Source organism: Staurois parvus, unplaced genomic scaffold, assembly GCF_062004578.1.
Source record: "Staurois parvus isolate SC_StPar_1 unplaced genomic scaffold, SC_StPar_1.0 ptg000860l, whole genome shotgun sequence".
NCBI classification, from domain to species: Eukaryota; Metazoa; Chordata; class Amphibia; order Anura; family Ranidae; genus Staurois; species Staurois parvus.
The window spans coordinates 4,268,231-4,285,494 of NW_028318656.1; the positions used below are offsets into that span (position 1 = coordinate 4,268,231).

Consider the following 17,264-nt stretch of genomic DNA (forward strand, 5'->3'; position numbering starts at 1 on the left):
GATGGATTAGTCAGGTCTGCTGATGATTCTCTGATGTTGTTTGAGTTTGCCAGAATTCTTCCCGCCTTCGGGAAGCTGTGAGAGCTTTCCAGAACATGGGTGGGGGCTAGGCAAATGAACAGCATGAATATGCTTACCTCATTTCAGATGTTTCCCACAATGTCAATAGCCTCCGCAAAGTGTATCCAAGTGAAAAGGCCTATGACATCATGGGGCATGCTTGTTTGTTCTGGCTCCGACTTCAGTGTACATTCCTTGTTGAGAAATTCTTTAGCATTCTTGAAAATGGTGCATTATCTTTGCCAGTTGAGGCTGTTAGAATGGTAGCCAGATACGTAGCAATGCCGTGCGTGCCAGAGTTGATTGTTTGTGAATCAGTGGTTGAAATGGCTGAACCTTGTCCCTGGATAATGCTGTACCCCTTGAGCGAGTTAAAGCATGAGGCCGGAGCCTGTTGGGATGCGGGAGAATATTTGCACTGTTGTGGCTAAGGCAAGACATCTTAGGAGCTTTGTTGAAGGAGCTGTGGCCCTGTGGTGTTTTGTCAAGGGCGCAAAGAAGGAGATTGCGTTGGCCGGGAATCGAACCCGGGTCAACTGCTTGGAGGGCAGCTATGCTCACCACTATACCACCAACGCAAGGCTGCGCAGCAAGCATGCTGCTAGCTCTGTCCAATTAAGGCCACGCATGACATTGACTCGACAGATCCCCCTCGTGCGCAAGGTGGATTTGCTGCCGTAGCAAGTGAGCACTAGGAAGATCAGCTGGAAAATAATTCCCCGTTCGTGGAGAGAAGGTAAGCGGAGCCAGTAGATATGGTAAAGGTGTGATTGTGCAGTGCGCATGAAGGAACTGGAGAGACCGAGTTGTGCCAAGTTTTGCAAAGGCCTTTCACTGGGCCAAAGGGAGGCAGTGTCGCACGCCCAACGTGGGGCTCGAGCCCACGACCCTGAGATTAAGAGTCTCATGCTCTACCGACTGAGCTAGCCAGGCTACGGCCTTTTGCCTCTTCCAGGCCTCTTCCAGCTATCTGGCTTTGAGCCCTTTTTCCTAGCTTTCGGCACAATTCCTTTGGCTAAAGTCAACGTGCTTCCAAGTGCTACTCTGCTCACTTGCTGTCAGGGCACAGGGTACATCACCATTTTTGCTGTGACTTTGGAGGATCCCAAGCAAATGCGCTGGCTGTTTCCAAACCCTTTTCTCTCTGAGCCAAAGGCCAAGCCGTAGCCTCCCACATAACATCTGCCAAGGCATTTGCAGTTTCCGGCCGAGGCGGCAGCAAACAATAGCTCAACCCAGAATGTCAAATGCGAAGTGTTCAGCACTGGCTTTGCATTCAAGGGGTCACGTGTTACCGCACACCTCCGACTTCCCTTCGATAGCTCAGCTGGTAGAGCGGAGGACTGTAGTAGATAATAGTAGCAATCCTTAGGTCGCTGGTTCAATTCCGGCTCGAAGGAAGAGCTTTTTACCCCGCGTCTCTCCCTTTTAGAAAGAAGGCAATCCCTCGCCTCTACAAATGTGCAATTGGGAAGCTTTTTAGGCACCTTGAGTTGATCTTTCATTTCTCCTTCGGGCCAGTTCAAGCACGCTCCGTGTGTGGTCTCTGTGGCGCAATCGGTTAGCGCGTTCGGCTGTTAACCGAAAGGTTGGTGGTTCGAGCCCACCCAGGGACGCTCACCTTTTCTCCTTAGCTTAGCCCGGCCCGCTGCCATGTCTGACACCGACCTAGGAAGACAAAGCGTGTCCTTTGGCTCGCCTCGCACGGCTGCCAATTGAGCATTCGCTGGCGACATTCCTTGAAAATGGACTAGTAATCCGGCGCAATCAATTGGTCTTGTTCTGCAATCTTGAAGATCTTTCATGGTTTAGTCAAGCCACTTCTTTGCTTCCCATGAGTCTCAGGAAGGAACCCCAGCATTTCTATTCACACCTGAAGATGTTTAGTCCAATTCCCATGGAATGTGTAGATGTTGATTGTCCAAGAACAGGAGGGGAGGTGTGAGAATTGTGGAAGCGCCCTTTTTCAAGTTATATCATCCCCTTGTTGGGTGTCAGGAAGCCTGCATAGCTAATAGTGCCTAGTTTGACATGGTTAAAGGTGTCAAATGATGTCAAATCGCCTGGATAGAGGTGTTAATCATGTGGAATACAGATAGTGTGGATGGACAAGCTTGTGTCCCAGTGTATTGCTGGCCTTGAAGTACACAGGGATGCAATGTTTCTTAAAGATCCTTCTGACTTTTTCCGACACTCCAGTTCCATACGGGATGACTATATTTCTCCAAGTGTTCTGCTTCTCCCCAGTTTGTTTTCCTGACCTTGCGGAGGTTTTAACCAAGACCCAGTCTGGGTAGCCACAAGCTTTCAAAGCCCTCCTGAGATGTCACGGTAGCACCCTCCTAGTCATGTGCTAGGATTTGTATAGTTGGCCTCTGCTTACCAGAAAGGCTGTCAGGTAAATTCAGTGTGGTATTGTGCTTAACAGAGTGCTGCGATGGATTAGTCAGGTCTGCTGATGATTCTCTGATGTTGTTTGAGTTTGCCAGAGTTCTTCCCGCCTTCGGGAAGCTGTGAGAGCTTTCCAGAACATGGGTGGGGGCTAGGCAAATGAACAGCATGAATATGCTTACCTCATTTCAGATGTTTCCCACAATGTCAATAGCCTCCGCAAAGTGTATCCAAGTGAAAAGGCCTATGACATCATGGGGCATGCTTGTTTGTTCTGGCTCCGACTTCAGTGTACATTCCTTGTTGAGAAATTCTTTAGCATTCTTGAAAATGGTGCATTATCTTTGCCAGTTGAGGCTGTTAGAATGGTAGCCAGATACGTAGCAATGCCGTGCGTGCCAGAGTTGATTGTTTGTGAATCAGTGGTTGAAATGGCTGAACCTTGTCCCTGGATAATGCTGTACCCCTTGAGCGAGTTAAAGCATGAGGCCGGAGCCTGTTGGGATGCGGGAGAATATTTGCACTGTTGTGGCTAAGGCAAGACATCTTAGGAGCTTTGTTGAAGGAGCTGTGGCCCTGTGGTGTTTTGTCAAGGGCGCAAAGAAGGAGATTGTGTTGGCTGGGAATCGAACCCGGGTCAACTGCTTGGAAGGCAGCTATGCTCACCACTATACCACCAACGCAAGGCTGCGCAGCAAGCATGCTGCTAGCTCTGTCCAATTAAGGCCACGCATGACATTGACTCGACAGATCCCCCTCGTGCGCAAGGTGGATTTGCTGCCGTAGCAAGTGAGCACTAGGAAGATCAGCTGGAAAATAATTCCCCGTTCGTGGAGAGAAGGTAAGCGGAGCCAGTAGATATGGTAAAGGTGTGATTGTGCAGTGCGCATGAAGGAACTGGAGAGACCGAGTTGTGCCAAGTTTTGCAAAGGCCTTTCACTGGGCCAAAAGGAGGCAGTGTCGCACGCCCAACGTGGGGCTCGAACCCACGACCCTGAGATTAAGAGTCTCATGCTCTACCGACTGAGCTAGCCGGGCTACGGCCTTTTGCCTCTTCCAGGCCTCTTCCAGCTATCTGGCTCTGAGCCCTTTTTCCTAGCTTTCGGCACAATTCCTTTGGCTAAAGTCAACGTGCTTCCAAGTGCTACTCTGCTCACTTGCTGTCAGGGCACAGGGTACATCACCATTTTTGCTGTGACTTTGGAGGATCCCAAGCAAATGCGCTGGCTGTTTCCAAACCCTTTTCTCTCTGAGCCAAAGGCCAAGCCGTAGCCTCCCACATAACATCTGCCAAGGCATTTGCAGTTTCCGGCCGAGGCGGCAGCAAACAATAGCTGAACCCAGAAGGTCAAATGCGAAGTGTTCAGCACTGGCTTTGCATTCAAGGGGTCACGTGTTACCGCACACCTCAGACTTCCCTTCGATAGCTCAGCTGGTAGAGCGGAGGACTGTAGTAGATAATAGTAGCAATCCTTAGGTCGCTGGTTCAATTCCGGCTCGAAGGAAGAGCTTTTTACCCCGCGTCTCTCCCTTTTAGAAAGAAGGCAATCCCTCGCCTCTACAAATGTGCAATTGGGAAGCTTTTTAGGCACCTTGAGTTGATCTTTCATTTCTCCTTCGGGCCAGTTCAAGCACGCTCCGTGTGTGGTCTCTGTGGCGCAATCGGTTAGCGCGTTCGGCTGTTAACCGAAAGGTTGGTGGTTCGAGCCCACCCAGGGACGCTCACCTTTTCTCCTTAGCTTAGCCCGGCCCGCTGCCATGTCTGACACCAACCTAGGAAGACAAAGCGTGTCCTTTGGCTCGCCTCGCACGGCTGCCAATTGAGCATTCACTGGCGACATTCCTTGAAAATGGACTAGTAATCCGGCGCAATCAATTGGTCTTGTTCTGCAATGTTGAAGATCTTTCATGGTTTAGTCAAGCCACTTCTTTGCTTCCCATGAGTCTCAGGAAGGAACCCCAGCATTTCTATTCACACCTGAAGATGTTTAGTCCAATTCCCATGGAATGTGTAGATGTTGATTGTCCAAGAACAGGAGGGGAGGTGTGAGAATTGTGGAAGCGCCCTTTTTCAAGTTATATCATCCCCTTGTTGGGTGTCAGGAAGCCTGCATAGCTAATAGTGCCTAGTTTGACATGGTTAAAGGTGTCAAATGATGTCAAATCGCCTGGATAGAGGTGTTAATCATGTGGAATACAGATAGTGTGGATGGACAAGCTTGTGTCCCAGTGTATTGCTGGCCTTGAAGTACACAGGGATGCAATGTTTCTTAAAGATCCTTCTGACTTTTTCCGACACTCCAGTTCCATACGGGATGACTATATTTCTCCAAGTGTTCTGCTTCTCCCCAGTTTGTTTTCCTGACCTTGCGGAGGTTTTAACCAAGACCCAGTCTGGGTAGCCACAAGCTTTCAAAGCCCTCCTGAGATGTCACGGTAGCACCCTCCTAGTCATGTGCTAGGATTTGTATAGTTGGCCTCTGCTTACCAGAAAGGCTGTCAGGTAAATTCAGTGTGGTATTGTGCTTAACAGAGTGCTGCGATGGATTAGTCAGGTCTGCTGATGATTCTCTGATGTTGTTTGAGTTTGCCAGAGTTCTTCCCGCCTTCGGGAAGCTGTGAGAGCTTTCCAGAACATGGGTGGGGGCTAGGCAAATGAACAGCATGAATATGCTTACCTCATTTCAGATGTTTCCCACAATGTCAATAGCCTCCGCAAAGTGTATCCAAGTGAAAAGGCCTATGACATCATGGGGCATGCTTGTTTGTTCTGGCTCCGACTTCAGTGTACATTCCTTGTTGAGAAATTCTTTAGCATTCTTGAAAATGGTGCATTATCTTTGCCAGTTGAGGCTGTTAGAATGGTAGCCAGATACGTAGCAATGCCGTGCGTGCCAGAGTTGATTGTTTGTGAATCAGTGGTTGAAATGGCTGAACCTTGTCCCTGGATAATGCTGTACCCCTTGAGCGAGTTAAAGCATGAGGCCGGAGCCTGTTGGGATGCGGGAGAATATTTGCACTGTTGAGGCTAAGGCAAGACATCTTAGGAGCTTTGTTGAAGCAGCTGTGGCCCTGTGGTGTTTTGTCAAGGGCGCAAAGAGGGAGATTGCGTTGGCCGGGAATCGAACCCGGGTCAACTGCTTGGAAGGCAGCTATGCTCACCACTATACCACCAACGCAAGGCTGCGCAGCAAGCATGCTGCTAGCTCTGTCCAATTAAGGCCACGCATGACATTGACTCGACAGATCCCCCTCGTGCGCAAGGTGGATTTGCTGCCGTAGCAAGTGAGCACTAGGAAGATCAGCTGGAAAATAATTCCCCGTTCATGGAGAGAAGGTAAGCGGAGCCAGTAGATATGGTAAAGGTGTGATTGTGCAGTGCGCATGAAAGAACTGGAGAGACCGAGTTGTGCCAAGTTTTGCAAAGGCCTTTCACTGGGCCAAAAAGAGGCAGTGTTGCACGCCCAACGAGGGGCTTGAACCCACGACCCTGAGATTAAGAGTCTCATGCTCTACCGACTGAGCTAGCCGGGCTACGGCCTTTTGCCTCTTCCAGGCCTCTTCCAGCTATCTGGCTCTGAGCCCTTTTTCCTAGCTCATGTATACTCATGTATATTGTCTAGAACCTGCTAGTCGGTGTGAATGTTTTTGAAACCACCTCCTCCAAATGACATCATGGAAAGCCATGGGGCCATACCGAAGGAAACGGTTGTTAATCGCCCACGGACATGCTTGGAGGTGTGACTCTGCCGCCAAGGGTTCCATGGATAACACCACAACCCTCACTACTGGCTGGAGAAGGAGCTTCTTCCCAAGGGATTCTGCTGTCCAAGGTCTCAGGAAAGACAAAAGGGAACTCTGAGGAGGAAGAGTGAAAACCTTTGAAATTGGGAAAATGGAGGCTGTCTTGGTGTCTAGCGGACAGAGCCTAACCCATCAATGCTGACACGGAGAGGTGCCTGCAGTTATAGCTGTCTAACGTGGTAGGTGTTCTGCTGCCATCTGATGGTTGGTTTCCACATTGCATTCTGGGTGTTTTTAACTGGGTGATCTTAGACATCTACAGCATTTAAATGTGAAGCTGCAAGTAGTAAAAAATGAGCAAATATATCTATGCTTTGAGTCTGTGGAATCTAGACCTAATGTGTCATGTCAATAGGCAGCGTACGGGGTAAAAAGGTGATCTTGAATCCTTTGCGCTTGAAGATTGCATCTCTGGCAACAGTGCCAGTGAGAGAGGCAACTGTTGGTGGCAGTGAAGGAGTTGATTGCTGGCAGGTGGTATATAGTAGTGGGATGCTGCATTGTGCTGTGCTGAATGAAACACAGTTACACAAAACAGATGGTGGACTTTATTCCGCGTAGCACATCAGAGAGCAGTGATCAACTAGAGCGCGCAAAAGTACCAGAGCCAAGGGGGTTTAGCTCAAGTGGTAGAGCACTCGCTTAGCATTTCCAGAGGTAGCGGGATCAATGCCCGCATCCTCCAAAGGAAAGCCTTCCTCAAGGGTGAGACCTGCTTTTCATTTTTTTTCTTCAGGCTCGGCACTGAGCGCTGTGGGAAAAGCCTCCCCTCTCTAGTCAAAACGCCAAGCAGGAGTCATCCTCGTAACATGTGCCATGGCGTTGACCCGCTCGGGCAGATGTGGCATCAGCCAATACCTTGACACAGAAGGACTAACACAAAGCATAAATTGCTTGCTTTGCCTGTCAGAAGTGGCGCAAGGCAGTGTTGGACCAAAGCAATCTATTACCCAAAGCACGGCCAGGCTTCCATGGCCAAGAGACAATAGTCAATTAGTGCCAAACGCGCAAGTGCCATATAGAAGCTGAGAGTTTTCCACTGGTTTTATCACCACAATCGGGTCCCGCTTCCTTGACACAGAAGTGTGACAGACCCAACCAGAACAGGGCTTTTGGAGGGAACTAGGGGCTAGCCTTCTGCCCACTGATTAGGGCCCATGGAGAGATCAGATCATTCTCCAATGACGGACAACAACATGATGAACGCTGAGAGCGAGGCTTGGATTACAACTCTGTATAAAGACAATAAATCTTCCCTTCTGGAGTGGATGGAAAGATGTAATATTAACCTTGTACAGGTCAACGGTCAGAGGAAATATGGTGGCCCTCATGCAGACTGGGTTGGAGAAGATCCTCTGTTTGGGACAGAAGTATTTATCAACAATCTCCCTTAAGAAATCTATGAACATATAAATGAATTGCACAGTTCAGACTGTTGGCATATCGTATGAGTTTTGTCTTATGATGGACACATTATGCAAGTGAAAGCAAACACCTGAAAGACAGCATGTGTGAGGGACTTGGTGTATCGAGGGCTGGGTTTGTTGCCGGGCTGTCGCTCCCTGATTAATCAAAGCATTTTGTGGGTGAAACAAAGCCCTTTGCCTAAGCAAAGAAACAGAGCTTGCCAGAGGAAAAAGCCAAGTTAGCAGAGGATGGTTTCGATCCATCGACCTCTGGGTTATGGGCCCAGCACGCTTCCGCTGCGCCACTCTGCTCCAGGTGGGAAGAAACAGCAAAAATAGGAGGATGTAATATGCTACCGGTCCCATGGGACAAAAACTCCAGGAAATTCTTTGGCTGGGAGGCCTCCTGGCCTGGCGCTCGACGGCCACTTTCCACATTCTGCTTATAGAAGGCTTTGATGGGAAAAGATCTGTTCCTCTCTGTTTCAGGCAGCTCCTATTGACTTTGTAGAGTCTCACATGAGGCCAATGTAGAGCCCCTCCAAAGATCTCCTACGGATGTGAATGGGGAGTGGCTCCATCTGACTAAGTCGCAAGGTAGATTACTAGGCAGTGCCGTTGAGTTAGACAAGTCAACCCCAAGTCAAAGGTACTTAGAAAAAGCTCTGGCCCAGTCTTGGCTTTTCTTCTCCAATGGAAAGGCTTTCTAGCCTCAAAGATGCAATGGGCTGTCCTACATTTTCACAGTGGTGGTGTGTACGGCTGAAGAAAAGCATGTCTTTGGGTGGACTTGACCCACATCTGAATGTATTCACAGAGATGGCTACCAAGGCCTGAAGCAGGACTTTCTAAGACCTGCCAGGTGAGGCAAGCCATCTGTTTCCTGCCAAAGAGCATTGGTGGTTCAGTGGTAGAATTCTCGCCTGCCACGCGGGAGGCCCGGGTTCGATTCCCGGCCAATGCAACTAGGGTGGCTTTGTATTTATTGTCCCACAGGTAGCTCAGTTCCCTGACGCCCCCGAGATCGAGTACCTTGTCAAGGCTCATGTATATTATCTAGAACCTGCTAGTCGGTGTGAATGTTTTTGAAACCACCTCCTCCAAATGACATCATGGAAAGCCATGGGGCCATACCGAAGGAAACGGTTGTTAATCGCCCACGGACATGCTTGGAGGTGTGACTCTGCCGCCAAGGGTTCCATGGATAACACCACAACCCTCACTACTGGCTGGAGAAGGAGCTTCTTCCCAAGGGATTCTGCTGTCCAAGGTCTCAGGAAAGACAAAAGGGAACTCTGAGGAGGAAGAGTGAAAACCTTTGAAATTGGGAAAATGGAGGCTGTCTTGGTGTCTAGCGGACAGAGCCTAACCCATCAATGCTGACACGGAGAGGTGCCTGGAGTTATAGCTGTCTAACGTGGTAGGTGTTCTGCTGCCATCTGATGGTTGGTTTCCACATTGCATTCTGGGTGTTTTTAACTGGGTGATCTTAGACATATACAGCATTTAAATGTGAAGCTGCAAGTAGTAAAAAATGAGCAAATATATCTATGCTTTGAGTCTGTGGAATCTAGACCTAATGTGTCATGTCAATAGGCAGCGTACGGGGTAAAAAGGTGATCTTGAATCCTTTGCGCTTGAAGATTGCATCTCTGGCAACAGTGCCAGTGAGAGAGGCAACTGTTGGTGGCAGTGAAGGAGTTGATTGCTGGCAGGTGGTATATAGTAGTGGGATGCTGCATTGTGCTGTGCTGAATGAAACACAGTTACACAAAGCAGATGGTGGACTTTATTCCGCGTAGCACATCAGAGAGCAGTGATCAACAAGAGCGCGCAAAATTACCAGAGCCAAGGGGGATTAGCTCAAGTGGTAGAGCGCTCGCTTAGCATGCGAGAGGTAGCGGGATCAATGCCCGCATCCTCCAAAGGGAAAGCCTTCCTCAAGGGTGAGACCTGCTTTTCATTTTTTTTCTTCAGGCTCGGCACTGAGCGCTGTGGGAAAAGCCTCCCCTCTCTAGTCAAAACGCAAAGCAGGAGTCATCCTCGTAACATGTGCCATGGCGTTGACCCTCTCGGGCAGATGTGGCATCAGCCAATACCTTGACACAGAAGGACTAACACAAAGCATAAATTGCTTGCTTTGCCTGTCAGAAGTGGCGCAAGGCAGTGTTGGACCAAAGCAATCTATTACCCAAAGCACGGCCAGGCTTCCATGGCCAAGAGACAATAGTCCATTAGTGCCAAACGCGCAAGTGCCATGTAGAAGCTGAGAGTTTTCCACTGGTTTTATCACCACAATCGGGTCCCGCTTCCTTGACACAGAAGTGTGACAGACCCAACCAGAACAGGGCTTTTGGAGGGAACTAGGGGCTAGCCTTCTGCCCACTGATTAGGGCCCATGGAGAGAGCAGATCATTCTCCAATGACGGACAACAACATGATGAACGCTGAGAGCGAGGCTTGGATTATAACTCTGTATAAAGACAATAAATCTTCCCTTCTGGAGTGGATGGAAAGATGTAATATTAACCTTGTACAGGTCAACGGTCAGAGGAAATATGGTGGCCCTCATGCAGACTGGGTTGGAGAAGATCCTCTGTTTGGGACAGAAGTATTTATCAACAATCTCCCTTAAGAAATCTATGAACATATAAATGAATTGCACAGTTCAGACTGTTGGCATATCGTATGAGTTTTGTCTTATGATGGACACATTATGCAAGTGAAAGCAAACACCTGAAAGACAGCATGTGTGAGGGACTTGGTGTATCGAGGGCTGGGTTTGTTGCCGGGCTGTCTGCGGTGCGCTCCCTGATTAATCAAAGCATTTTGTGGGTGAAACAAAGCCCTTTGCCTAAGCAAAGAAACAGAGCTTGCCAGAGGAAAAAGCCAAGTTAGCAGAGGATGGTTTCGATCCATCGACCTCTGGGTTATGGGCCCAGCACGCTTCCGCTGCGCCACTCTGCTCCAGGTGGGAAGAAACAGCAAAAATAGGAGGATGTAATATGCTACCGGTCCCATGGGACAAAAACTCCAGGAAATTCTTTGGCTGGGAGGCCACCTGGCCTGGCGCTCGACGGCCACTTTCCACATTCTGCTTATAGAAGGCTTTGATGGGAAAAGATCTGTTCCTCTCTGTTTCAGGCAGCTCCTATTGACTTTGTAGAGTCTCACATGAGGCCAATGTAGAGCCCCTCCAAAGATCTCCTACGGATGTGAATGGGGAGTGGCTCCATCTGACTAAGTCGCAAGGTAGATTACTAGGCAGTGCCGTTGAGTTAGACAAGTCAACCCCAAGTCAAAGGTACTTAGAAAAAGCTCTGGCCCAGTCTTGGCTTTTCTTCTCCAATGGAAAGGCTTTCTAGCCTCAAAGATGCAATGGGCTGTCCTACATTTTCACAGTGGTGGTGTGTACGGCTGAAGAAAAGCATGTCTTTGGGTGGACTTGACCCACATCTGAATGTATTCACAGAGATGGCTACCAAGGCCTGAAGCAGGACTTTCTAAGACCTGCCAGGCGAGGCAAGCCGTCTGTTTCCTGCCAAAGAGCATTGGTGGTTCAGTGGTAGAATTCTCGCCTGCCACGCGGGAGGCCCGGGTTCGATTCCCGGCCAATGCAACTAGGGTGGCTTTGTATTTATCGTCCCACAGGTAGCTCAGTTCCCTGACGCCCCCGAGATCGAGTACCTTGTCAAGGCTCATGTATATTGTCTAGAACCTGCTAGTCGGTGTGAATGTTTTTGAAACCACCTCCTCCAAATGACATCATGGAAAGCCATGGGGCCATACCGAAGGAAACGGTTGTTAATCGCCCACGGACATGCTTGGAGGTGTGACTCTGCCGCCAAGGGTTCCATGGATAACACCACAACCCTCACTACTGGCTGGAGAAGGAGCTTCTTCCCAAGGGATTCTGCTATCCAAGGTCTCAGGAAAGACAAAAGGGAACTCTGAGGAGGAAGAGTGAAAACCTTTGAAATTGGGAAAATGGAGGCTGTCTTGGTGTCTAGCGGACAGAGGCTAACCCATCAATGCTGACACGGAGAGGTGCCTGGAGTTATAGCTGTCTAACGTGGTAGGTGTTCTGCTGCCATCTGATGGTTGGTTTCCACATTGCATTCTGAGTGTTTTTAACTGGGTGATCTTAGACATATACAGCATTTAAATGTGAAGCTGCAAGTAGTAAAAAATGAGCAAATATATCTATGCTTTGAGTCTGTGGAATCTAGACCTAATGTGTCATGTCAATAGGCAGCGTACGGGGTAAAAAGGTGATCTTGAATCCTTTGCGCTTGAAGATTGCATCTCTGGCAACAGTGCCAGTGAGAGAGGCAACTGTTGGTGGCAGTGAAGGAGTTGATTGCTGGCAGGTGGTATATAGTAGTGGGATGCTGCATTGTGCTGTGCTGAATGAAACACAGTTACACAAAACAGATGGTGGACTTTATTCCGCGTAGCACATCAGAGAGCAGTGATCAACTAGAGCGCGCAAAAGTACCAGAGCCAAGGGGGATTAGCTCAAGTGGTAGAGCGCTCGCTTAGCATGCGAGAGGTAGCGGGATCAATGCCCGCATCCTCCAAAGGAAAGCCTTCCTCAAGGGTGAGACCTGCTTTTCATTTTTTTTCTTCAGGCTCGGCACTGAGCGCTGTGGGAAAAGCCTCCCCTCTCTAGTCAAAACGCCAAGCAGGAGTCATCCTCGTAACATGTGCCATGGCGTTGACCCTCTCGGGCAGATGTGGCATCAGCCAATACCTTGACACAGAAGGACTAACACAAAGCATAAATTGCTTGCTTTGCCTGTCAGAAGTGGCGCAAGGCAGTGTTGGACCAAAGCAATCTATTACCCAAAGCACGGCCAGGCTTCCATGGCCAAGAGACAATAGTCCATTAGTGCCAAACGCGCAAGTGCCATGTAGAAGCTGAGAGTTTTCCACTGGTTTTATCACCACAATCGGGTCCCGCTTCCTTGACACAGAAGTGTGACAGACCCAACCAGAACAGGGCTTTTGGAGGGAACTAGGGGCTAGCCTTCTGCCCACTGATTAGGGCCCATGGAGAGAGCAGATCATTCTCCAATGACGGACAACAACATGATGAACGCTGAGAGCGAGGCTTGGATTACAACTCTGTATAAAGACAATAAATCTTCCCTTCTGGAGTGGATGGAAAGATGTAATATTAACCGTGTACAGGTCAACGGTCAGAGGAAATATGGTGGCCCTCATGCAGACTGGGTTGGAGAAGATCCTCTGTTTGGGACAGAAGTATTTATCAACAATCTCCCTTAAGAAATCTATGAACATATAAATGAATTGCACAGTTCAGACTGTTGGCATATCGTATGAGTTTTGTCTTATGATGGACACATTATGCAAGTGAAAGCAAACACCTGAAAGACAGCATGTGTGAGGGACTTGGTGTATCGAGGGCTGGGTTTGTTGCCGGGCTGTCTGCGGTGCGCTCCCTGATTAATCAAAGCATTTTGTGGGTGAAACAAAGCCCTTTGCCTAAGCAAAGAAACAGAGCTTGCCAGAGGAAAAAGCCAAGTTAGCAGAGGATGGTTTCGATCCATCGACCTCTGGGTTATGGGCCCAGCATGCTTCCGCTGCGCCACTTTGCTCCAGGTGGGAAGAAACAGCAAAAATAGGAGGATGTAATATGCTACCGGTCCCATGGGACAAAAACTCCAGGAAATTCTTTGGCTGGGAGGCCACCTGGCCTGGCGCTCGACGGCCACTTTCCACATTCTGCTTATAGAAGGCTTTGATGGGAAAAGATCTGTTCCTCTCTGTTTCAGGCAGCTCCTATTGACTTTGTAGAGTCTCACATGAGGCCAATGTAGAGCCCCTCCAAAGATCTCCTACGGATGTGAATGGGGAGTGGCTCCATCTGACTAAGTCGCAAGGTAGATTACTAGGCAGTGCCGTTGAGTTAGACAAGTCAACCCCAAGTCAAAGGTACTTAGAAAAAGCTCTGGCCCAGTCTTGGCTTTTCTTCTCCAATGGAAAGGCTTTCTAGCCTCAAAGATGCAATGGGCTGTCCTACATTTTCACAGTGGTGGTGTGTACGGCTGAAGAAAAGCATGTCTTTGGGTGGACTTGACCCACATCTGAATGTATTCACAGAGATGGCTACCAAGGCCTGAAGCAGGACTTTCTAAGACCTGCCAGGTGAGGCAAGCCATCTGTTTCCTGCCAAAGAGCATTGGTGGTTCAGTGGTAGAATTCTCGCCTGCCACACGGGAGGCCCGGGTTCGATTCCCGGCCAATGCAACTAGGGTGGCTTTGTATTTATTGTCCCACAGGTAGCTCAGTTCCCTGACGCCCCCGAGATCGAGTACCTTGTCAAGGCTCATGTATATTATCTAGAACCTGCTAGTCGGTGTGAATGTTTTTGAAACCACCTCCTCCAAATGACATCATGGAAAGCCATGGGGCCATACCGAAGGAAACGGTTGTTAATCGCCCACGGACATGCTTGGAGGTGTGACTCTGCCGCCAAGGGTTCCATGGATAACACCACAACCCTCACTACTGGCTGGAGAAGGAGCTTCTTCCCAAGGGATTCTGCTGTCCAAGGTCTCAGGAAAGACAAAAGGGAACTCTGAGGAGGAAGAGTGAAAACCTTTGAAATTGGGAAAATGGAGGCTGTCTTGGTGTCTAGCGGACAGAGCCTAACCCATCAATGCTGACACGGAGAGGTGCCTGGAGTTATAGCTGTCTAACGTGGTAGGTGTTCTGCTGCCATCTGATGGTTGGTTTCCACATTGCATTCTGGGTGTTTTTAACTGGGTGATCTTAGACATATACAGCATTTAAATGTGAAGCTGCAAGTAGTAAAAAATGAGCAAATATATCTATGCTTTGAGTCTGTGGAATCTAGACCTAATGTGTCATGTCAATAGGCAGCGTACGGGGTAAAAAGGTGATCTTGAATCCTTTGCGCTTGAAGATTGCATCTCTGGCAACAGTGCCAGTGAGAGAGGCAACTGTTGGTGGCAGTGAAGGAGTTGATTGCTGGCAGGTGGTATATAGTAGTGGGATGCTGCATTGTGCTGTGCTGAATGAAACACAGTTACACAAAACAGATGGTGGACTTTATTCCGCGTAGCACATCAGAGAGCAGTGATCAACTAGAGCGCGCAAAAGTACAAGAGCCAAGGGGGATTAGCTCAAGCGGTAGAGCGCTCACTTAGCATGCAAGAGGTAGCTGGATCAATGCCCGCATCCTCCAAAGGAAAGCCTTCCTCAAGGGTGAGACCTGCTTTTCATTTTTTTTCTTCAGGCTCGGCACTGAGCGCTGTGGGAAAAGCCTCCCCTCTCTAGTCAAAACGCCAAGCAGGAGTCATCCTCGTAACATGTGCCATGGCGTTGACCCTCTCGAGCAGATGTGGCATCAGCCAATACCTTGACACAGAAGGACTAACACAAAGCATAAATTGCTTGCTTTGCCTGTCAGAAGTGGTGCAAGGCAGTGTTGGACCAAAGCAATCTATTACCCAAAGCACGGCCAGGCTTCCATGGCCAAGAGACAATAGTCCATTAGTGCCAAACGCGCAAGTGCCATGTAGAAGCTGAGAGTTTTCCACTGGTTTTATCACCACAATCGGGTCCCGCTTCCTTGACACAGAAGTGTGACAGACCCAACCAGAACAGGGCTTTTGGAGGGAACTAGGGGCTAGCCTTCTGCCCACTGATTAGGGCCCATGGAGAGAGCAGATCATTCTCCAATGACGGACAACAACATGATGAACGCTGAGAGCGAGGCTTGGATTACAACTCTGTATAAAGACAATAAATCTTCCCTTCTGGAGTGGATGGAAAGATGTAATATTAACCGTGTACAGGTCAACGGTCAGAGGAAATATGGTGGCCCTCATGCAGACTGGGTTGGAGAAGATCCTCTGTTTGGGACAGAAGTATTTATCAACAATCTCCCTTAAGAAATCTATGAACATATAAATGAATTGCACAGTTCAGACTGTTGGCATATCGTATGAGTTTTGTCTTATGATGGACACATTATGCAAGTGAAAGCAAACACCTGAAAGACAGCATGTGTGAGGGACTTGGTGTATCGAGGGCTGGGTTTGTTGCCGGGCTGTCTGCGGTGCGCTCCCTGATTAATCAAAGCATTTTGTGGGTGAAACAAAGCCCTTTGCCTAAGCAAAGAAACAGAGCTTGCCAGAGGAAAAAGCCAAGTTAGCAGAGGATGGTTTCGATCCATCGACCTCTGGGTTATGGGCCCAGCATGCTTCCGCTGCGCCACTTTGCTCCAGGTGGGAAGAAACAGCAAAAATAGGAGGATGTAATATGCTACCGGTCCCATGGGACAAAAACTCCAGGAAATTCTTTGGCTGGGAGGCCACCTGGCCTGGCGCTCGACGGCCACTTTCCACATTCTGCTTATAGAAGGCTTTGATGGGAAAAGATCTGTTCCTCTCTGTTTCAGGCAGCTCCTATTGACTTTGTAGAGTCTCACATGAGGCCAATGTAGAGCCCCTCCAAAGATCTCCTACGGATGTGAATGGGGAGTGGCTCCATCTGACTAAGTCGCAAGGTAGATTACTAGGCAGTGCCGTTGAGTTAGACAAGTCAACCCCAAGTCAAAGGTACTTAGAAAAAGCTCTGGCCCAGTCTTGGCTTTTCTTCTCCAATGGAAAGGCTTTCTAGCCTCAAAGATGCAATGGGCTGTCCTACATTTTCACAGTGGTGGTGTGTACGGCTGAAGAAAAGCATGTCTTTGGGTGGACTTGACCCACATCTGAATGTATTCACAGAGATGGCTACCAAGGCCTGAAGCAGGACTTTCTAAGACCTGCCAGGTGAGGCAAGCCATCTGTTTCCTGCCAAAGAGCATTGGTGGTTCAGTGGTAGAATTCTCGCCTGCCACACGGGAGGCCCGGGTTCGATTCCCGGCCAATGCAACTAGGGTGGCTTTGTATTTATTGTCCCACAGGTAGCTCAGTTCCCTGACGCCCCCGAGATCGAGTACCTTGTCAAGGCTCATGTATATTATCTAGAACCTGCTAGTCGGTGTGAATGTTTTTGAAACCACCTCCTCCAAATGACATCATGGAAAGCCATGGGGCCATACCGAAGGAAACGGTTGTTAATCGCCCACGGACATGCTTGGAGGTGTGACTCTGCCGCCAAGGGTTCCATGGATAACACCACAACCCTCACTACTGGCTGGAGAAGGAGCTTCTTCCCAAGGGATTCTGCTGTCCAAGGTCTCAGGAAAGACAAAAGGGAACTCTGAGGAGGAAGAGTGAAAACCTTTGAAATTGGGAAAATGGAGGCTGTCTTGGTGTCTAGCGGACAGAGCCTAACCCATCAATGCTGACACGGAGAGGTGCCTGGAGTTATAGCTGTCTAACGTGGTAGGTGTTCTGCTGCCATCTGATGGTTGGTTTCCACATTGCATTCTGGGTGTTTTTAACTGGGTGATCTTAGACATATACAGCATTTAAATGTGAAGCTGCAAGTAGTAAAAAATGAGCAAATATATCTATGCTTTGAGTCTGTGGAATCTAGACCTAATGTGTCATGTCAATAGGCAGCGTACGGGGTAAAAAGGTGATCTTGAATCCTTTGCGCTTG

The 17,264-nt window shown here is 48.9% G+C and overlaps 8 non-coding genes across 8 annotated transcripts; all 8 read left to right on the forward strand.

Annotated features, from left to right (window-relative positions):
• The first annotated feature begins 1,372 nt into the window (after positions 1-1,372).
• On the forward strand, positions 1,373-1,460 carry TRNAY-GUA (transfer RNA tyrosine (anticodon GUA)). Its single transcript is given in 2 exon segments — positions 1,373-1,409; positions 1,425-1,460. It is a non-coding gene; the product is annotated as a tRNA-Tyr (tRNA).
• A 142-nt stretch (positions 1,461-1,602) lies between these two features.
• TRNAN-GUU (transfer RNA asparagine (anticodon GUU)) lies at positions 1,603-1,676 on the forward strand. Its single transcript has one exon. It is a non-coding gene; the product is annotated as a tRNA-Asn (tRNA).
• A 2,192-nt stretch (positions 1,677-3,868) lies between these two features.
• Positions 3,869-3,956, forward strand: TRNAY-GUA (transfer RNA tyrosine (anticodon GUA)). The gene is given in 2 exon segments: positions 3,869-3,905; positions 3,921-3,956. It is a non-coding gene; the product is annotated as a tRNA-Tyr (tRNA).
• Positions 3,957-4,098: 142 nt separating this feature from the next.
• Positions 4,099-4,172, forward strand: TRNAN-GUU (transfer RNA asparagine (anticodon GUU)). The gene has a single exon. It is a non-coding gene; the product is annotated as a tRNA-Asn (tRNA).
• A 4,382-nt stretch (positions 4,173-8,554) lies between these two features.
• Positions 8,555-8,625, forward strand: TRNAG-GCC (transfer RNA glycine (anticodon GCC)). The gene has a single exon. It is a non-coding gene; the product is annotated as a tRNA-Gly (tRNA).
• Positions 8,626-9,513: 888 nt separating this feature from the next.
• TRNAA-AGC (transfer RNA alanine (anticodon AGC)) lies at positions 9,514-9,586 on the forward strand. Its single transcript has one exon. It is a non-coding gene; the product is annotated as a tRNA-Ala (tRNA).
• Positions 9,587-11,209: 1,623 nt separating this feature from the next.
• TRNAG-GCC (transfer RNA glycine (anticodon GCC)) lies at positions 11,210-11,280 on the forward strand. Its single transcript has one exon. It is a non-coding gene; the product is annotated as a tRNA-Gly (tRNA).
• An 888-nt stretch (positions 11,281-12,168) lies between these two features.
• Positions 12,169-12,241, forward strand: TRNAA-AGC (transfer RNA alanine (anticodon AGC)). The gene has a single exon. It is a non-coding gene; the product is annotated as a tRNA-Ala (tRNA).
• The last annotated feature ends 5,023 nt before the right edge of the window (positions 12,242-17,264 follow it).